The 7,193-nt window shown below is 43.2% G+C and overlaps 1 pseudogene; it reads left to right on the top strand.

Moving 5' to 3' along the window:
* The first annotated feature begins 452 nt into the window (after positions 1-452).
* Positions 453-543, top strand: LOC130343206 (U2 spliceosomal RNA; annotated as a pseudogene).
* Positions 544-7,193: the final 6,650 nt, after the last annotated feature.

Raw genomic sequence — 7,193 nt, 5'->3', positions numbered from 1 at the left:
TTATTTTACAGCCGTTTGCATCCCGTTTCCAAAATTATCAAACGGATTGCAGAACGGCATTTATTGACGGAGGCAGACGGCCGTGTGAACGAGCCCCTAGAAGGAGCAAAAGAGTTTAACTCTGTGTCCCTTAGGACGCTGCACACTGGGGATGTCTGCTATTGGTCTCCTGACTCCTGTACACTGCTGTACACTAAAATCAGCTTTAGCTCCAATTACGGAGTCTCAGAAACTGAGAGCTGATTTTAGGGAATGCTACCTGTGAAGGTGGTGTGATGAGCTGCTTTGCATATTCCTTTTCCCAGAAAGCCAGTGGAGTGCTAATGGCCTTTTTTGAATCTCCATACACCAGAAGTGGTGCTCCCTAAGGAGAATACTTATCCATTCTTTCCTGCTCTGTACTGTTGAGAGGCAATCACCTCGAAACAGCTGTCTGCCTATGGCTGTCTGGGCATTCTTCTCGGCCTTTTGGCTAAGATCAAGTGTAGTATCTGTTCTTATCAGTTTCATGCTGGTGGCAGGCGACGCCAGTTTGGAGCTGGTGGGGATGGGTGCTGCATGGTAGGAAGCAGGTGTTATGGGGTGTTCCGGGGCTAGTTCTGAGCAATCAGCCCGACAGCTGCCCTGATGTGACCTGCTTCCTCCGGGTCTCGCCATGAGGCTGAGAGGGTCTAGAGCCGAGGTACTTTTGTGCCTCGGGGAGTGGTGACCCTGAGGTGCCGAAACTCACTGGGTGTACTGGCTCACTGAGTGGAAGCACAGGCACCATAATCTCTTCACCTTGTGGTACTCACCTCTTGATTCCCGGCCTTCGTGTTAGGATCAGAGACATTTTTATAGATCCGGCCGGATGTCCGGGCAGTATATCTGGACACATTCACTTATTTATTTCCTTTTTGTCTCACTGTGTCACATTTTGCGTGTTGTGTGTCCACTGGATTTGTCAGGATGCGGTAGCCCTTCTGGGTGTCCCTCCTGTCGGTCTAGGGGAGGTGTGTGTGGCCAATAGGTTCCGCACCTCCCTGCAAACACCCCGGGCACTCCTGCTTTGGCAGAGTACCTACCGTTATCGGCTCTGCTGGCAGATACCTTGGCTAATGCCAAGGGGGATGCCGGGAGCATTTGTGGTCCCTTAGTAGCTTCGGTGAAAAGGGACATCGAACCTGGGACCTCGCAAGTACCTTTTGGTCTGGAGGCGAAGGGTAAGGTTTGTTGGGGGGCCTCTCTCCTTTTGGAGAAGGGCTTGCGATAGACCGCATCCTCTGTGCATGTTTTTTTTAGTGTAACACGTTTGCACTTTTTCTTGCACTTTGGGTGATTCGAGAGCACGTTCCTCGGCTCTGGGAGTTTTCAACAACTGGAGGCACCCTGGTTGGGAGACGCTGAAATGTGCACCACATATGTGAGGAATATAAATGATGGCTCTAGTACCCTGTTGGGCACCTCAGGAGTGGATAGGGGAAAGGGTTAAATAAAGACTTTGAAAGTTGGCAACAACCCCTTAAATCCTGGGCGGAAGGAGGGATATTTACACACACACATATATATATATATATATATATATATATATATATATATATATATATACTAATGTATGTGTATATTAACCCCTTAATGACATCAGTTTTTTTTCTTCTTCATTCTTTCCGCTTTCAGTTTTCTACCTATAGAGACATATGAGGCTTATTTTTTGTGCCACTAATTGTACTTTGTAATGACGTCAATAATTTTACCACAAAATTTATGATGAAACAAAAAATAATAATTTGTGGGACAAAATTGAAAAAACAAACATTTTGTAAAGTTTGGGGGCTTCCATTTCTACACAGTGCACTTTTTATAAATATTTCACATTATCTTTATTCTGCAGATCCATAGGAATAGAACAATATTCAATTTATATAGTTTTAATTTACTACTTTTTCTAAAAATAGAGCTTTTTGTACGAAAATTGGTATGCATAAAATTGTCCTTTTCTGATTCCTATAATTTTTATTTTTTTTTCCATATACAGGGATTTATGAGGGTAATTTTTTTTGTGGTATATCAAGTAACCAAAAACCAGCAATTCTGGTATTTTTTTTACATATTCCCCATTGTCTGTGCGGATTAATTGACAATATATTTTAATAGTTTGGACATTTAAGCACGCTACCATAACAAACATGTTTTTGTTTTGTTTTTTTGTTTATTTTATGGTAAAAAAAGGGGGTGATTTAAACTTTTATTAGGAAAGGGGCTTAATCACTTTTAACTTTTTTTTTTGAAAATCTGAATCTGACTGAGCAGAAAATACAGAGCAATATCAAGGAAGAAAACTAGAAGATAATAAAAACAAAGGCGGGGTGGTTTATCATGATAGGGGAAGTGAACTGGGAGGATTATAAAATTTAACAAGCTCATGAGAGGTACTCTTTAACCCCTTCCCGACCTATGACATACCTGTACGTCATGAGTGGGAAGGTGTTCCTGACCCATGACGTACCAGGTACGTCATGAACATTTTTGCCGCTACTCGCGGCATCCCGCAGCGCCCGGTAAGATTGTGGCTATCACTGATAGCCAGCCATCTTACCATGCGACCACGGGGGGGTTCATCCCCCACCCCCCAAGCGATCGCTGCTATCAGCTAGTCAAATCTGACTATCTGATAGCAGCGTTTCGCTATGAGAATACTTAGCAGCGCGGTGTGTGAGTCCTGATCACGGGGATCGGGACTCACACCGCTCTGCTAAGTGTCCCTTACCAGTCCCCCGCCATCACTTAGCCGGCCATGCGGGGTCCCGGCGCGAGCGGCGTCCTCCAGGCGGTCCCAGCGGTGGTGCGTCCCCGCGGTGAGTTTGCAGCAGCAGGGCGGCATCTTCATTGGCAGCAGTGAGATCGCCGTAAAGCGATCTCACCGCTGCCTCTGGGAGTTTCAAAACTGCAACTCCCTGTAACATCTGGAAGAGCACAGATTGGAGACCATTATACAGTGGTCTCCAAACTGTGGACCTCCAGATGTTGCAAAACTACAACTCCCAGCATGCCAGACTGCCCAAGCATGCTGGAAGTTGTAGTTCGACAACATCTGATCTTTCAGATATTGCCGAACTACAACTTCCAGCATGCCTGGGCAGTCTGGGCATGCTCGGAGTTGTAGTTTTGCAACAGCTGGATGTTTGCCCCCCCCCCCCAATGTGAATGTACAGGGTACACTCACATGGGAGGAGGTTTACAGTGAGTGCTGCAAGTTTGAGATGGCGCAAACTTTGCGCTGCAGCTCAAACTCCCAGCAGCAAACTTGATATGAACCTCTGCCCGTCTGACTGTACCCTAAAAACACTACACTACACTAACACTAACCTAAAATAAAAAGTAAAAAACACTACATATACACATACCCCTACACAGCCCCCCTCCCCAATAAAAATGAAAAAGGTCTGGTACACTACTGTTTCCAAAACGGAGCCTCCAGCTGTTGCAAAACAACAACTCCCAGTATTGCCGGACAGCCATTGACTTTCCAGGCACGCTGGGAGTTTTGCAACAGCTGGAGGCACCCTGTTTGGGAATCACTGGCATAGAATACCCCTATGTCCACCCCTATGCAAATCCCTAATTTAGGCCTCAAATGCGCATGGCGCTCTCACTTTGGAGCCCTGTCGTATTTCAGGGCAACAGTTTTGGGACACATATGGGGTATCGCCGTACTCTGGAGAAATTGCCTAACAAATTTTGGGGTGAATTTGGGGTCTACACCAGCATGTTAGTGTATAAAAATGTATTTTTTTACACTGACATGCTGGTGTTGCCGCATACTCATTCACAAGAGGTAAAAGGAAAAAAAGACCCTTGAAATTTGTAATGCAATTTCTCCCGAGTACGGAGATACCACATATGTGGGCGCAAAGTGCTCTGGGGGCGCACAACAAGGCCCAGAAGGGAGAGTGCACCATGTACATTTGAGGCGATTTGCACAGGAGTGGCTGATTGTTACAGCAGTTCTGACATAAACGCAAAACAATAAATATCCATATGTGACCCCATTTTGGAAACTACATCCCTCATGGAATTTAATAAGGGGTGCAGTGAGCATTTACACCCCAATGGTGTATGACAGATTTTTGGAACAGTGGTCTGTGAAAATGAAAAATAAAATTTTTTATTTGCACAGTCCACTGTTTCAAATATCTGTCAAACGCCAGTGGGGTGTAAATGCTCACTGCACCCCTTATTAAATTCCATGAGGGGTATAGTTTCCAAAATGGGGTCACATGTGGGGGGGGTCCACTGTTCTGGCACCATAGGGGCTTCCTAAATGGGACATGCCCCCCAAAAACCCTTTCAGAAAAACTCACTCTCCAAAATCACATTGTCGCTCCTTCACATCACAAAATCACATTGTCGCCGAACACTTTTCATACACATATGAGGTGTTTACTTAATTGGGTTACAAATTTTAGGGTGATTTCTCTCCTTTTACCCCTTGTAAAAATTAAAAAAAAGTGGGTCTACAAGAACATGTGAGAGTAAAAAATGAAGATTTTGAATTTTCTCCTTCACTTAGCTGCTATTCCTGTGAAACACCTAAAGGGTTAACACACTTACTGAATGTCATTTTGGATACTTTGGGGGTGCAGTTTTTATAATGGGGTAATTTATGGGGTATTTCTAAAATGAAGACCCTTAAAATCCACTTCAAACCTGAACTGGTCCCTGAAAAAGTACGATTTTGAAAATCTTGAGAAAAATTGGAAAATTGCTGAACTTTGAAGCCCTCTGATGTCTTCCAAAAGTAAAAACTTGTCAACTTTATGATGGAAACATAAAGTAGACATATTGTATCTGTGAGTCAATATGTAATTTATTTTGAATATCCATTTTCCTTACAAGCAGAGACTTTCAAAGTTAGAAAAATGCAACATTTTCAAAGTTTTCATGAAATTTTTAGATTTTTTACCAAGAAAGGATACAAGTATCAGTGAAATTTTACCAATAACATAAAGTAGAATATGTCACGAAAAAACTATCTCGGAATCAGAATGATATCTAAAAGCATTCCAGAGTTATTAATGTTTAACCCCTTAAGGACCAAGCCCATTTTCACCTTAAGGACCAGAGCGTTTTTTGCACATCTGACCACTGTCACTTTAAGCATTAATAACTCTGGAATGCTTTTACTTATCATTCTGATTCCAAGATTGTTTTTTCGTGACATATTCTACTACATATTCTAATTTTTCTTGGTGAAAAATTCCAAAATTTCATAAAAAATTTGAAAATTTTGCAATTTTCGAACTTTGAAACTCTCTGCTTGTAAGGAACATAGACATACCAAATAAATTATATATTGATTCACATATACAATATGTCTACTTTATATTTGCATCATAAAGTTGACAAGTTTTTACTTTTGGAAGACATCAGAGGGCTTCAAAGTTCAGCAGCAATTTTCTAATTTTTCACAACATTTTCTAAATCTGAATTTTTCAGGGACCAGTTCAGGTTTGAAGTGAATTTGAAGGGTCTTCATATTAGAAATACCCCATAAATTACCCCATTATAAAAACTGCACCCCCCAAAGTATTCAAAATGACATTCGGTAAGTGTTAACCCTTTAGGTGTTTCACAGGAATAGTAGGAAACTGAAGGAGAAAATTCTAAATCTGCATTTTTTACACTCGCATGTTCTTGTAGACCCAATTTATGTATTTTTATAAGGGGTAAAAGGAGAGAAATCCCCCCAAAATGTGTAACCCAATTTCTCTCGAGTAAGAAAATACCTCATATGTGGATGTCAAGTGTTCAGCGGACGCAGTAGTGGGCTCAGAAGGGAAGGAGCGACAATGGGATTTTGGAGAGCGAATTTTTCTGAAATGGTTTTTGGGGGGCATGTCACATTTAGGAAGCCCCTATGGTGCCAGAACAGCAAAAAAAATCCACGTGGCATACTATTATGGAAACAACACCCCTCAAGGAAGGTAACAAGGGGTCCAGTAAGCCTTAACACCCCACAGGTTTTTGACGACTTTTCGTTAAAGTCTGATGTGTAAATAATTTTTTTTCCCACTAAAATGCTGGTTTTCACCCAAATTTTACATTTTTACAAGGGGTAATAGCCCCCCAAAATTTGTTAGGCAATTTCTCCTGAGTATGAAAATACCCCATATGTGGCACTAAACTGTTGCCTTGAAATACGACAGGGCTCTGAAGTGAGAGAGCATTTGAGGACTAAATAAGGGATTTGCATAAGGACGGAACCGGATGCAAGAATGACACTTGCCTCCGATACCAAAAATACCCTATGGCAGGGTTTCCCAAACAGGGTGCCTCCAGCTGTTGCAAAACTTCCAGCATGCCTGGAAAGTCAATCGCTGTCTGGCAATACTGGGAGTTGTCTTGCAACAGCTGGAGGCTCCGTTTTGAAAACAGTGTCATATGAGAAATTTTTTATTTTGGGGGGGGGGGGGGGGGTCTGTGTAGGGGTATGTGTACGTAGCGTTTTACTTTTTATTTTGTGTAATGTAGTATAGTGTGGTGTTTTTAGGGTACATTCACACCGCCGGGGTCTACAGCGAGCTTCCCGCTGGGAGTTTGGGCTGCGGCGGAAAACTTGCTGCATCTCAAACTTGTAGCAAGAAGCTCGCTGTAGACCCCGGCCGTGTGAATGTACCCTGTACATTCACATGGGGGGGAGGGGTGCAAACCTCCAGCTGTTGCAAAACTACAACTACCAGCATGCCCTTTGGCTGTCCGTGCATGCTGGGGTTTGAAGTTATGCAACAGCTGGAGGCACACTGGTTGCAAAACACAGAGTTTGTTACTTAACTCAGTGTTTTGCAACCAGTGTGCCTCCAGCTGTTTCAAAACTACAACTCCCTGCATGTACAGTCTATCAGTGCATGCTGGGAGTTGTAGTTTGCAACAGCTGGAGGCACACTGGTTGCGAAACACTGTGTTAGCTAACAAACTTCACAACCAGTGTGCCTTCAGCCGTTGCAAAAACTACAACTCTCAGCATACAGTGACAACTGAGGGCATGCTGGGACTTGTAGTTATGCAACAACTGGAGGCATACTACTAACACTCCCAGCATGCCCTTTGGCTGTCCGTGCATGCTGGGGGTTGTAGTTATGCAACAGCTGGAGGCACACTGGTTGCCAAACACTGAGTTTGTTACTTAACTCAGTGTTTCCCAAAAAGGGTGCCTC

This window comes from Hyla sarda, chromosome 1 (assembly GCF_029499605.1).
Source record: "Hyla sarda isolate aHylSar1 chromosome 1, aHylSar1.hap1, whole genome shotgun sequence".
Taxonomy (NCBI): Eukaryota; Metazoa; Chordata; class Amphibia; order Anura; family Hylidae; genus Hyla; species Hyla sarda.
This window is presented reverse-complemented; position numbering and strand designations above follow the sequence as displayed.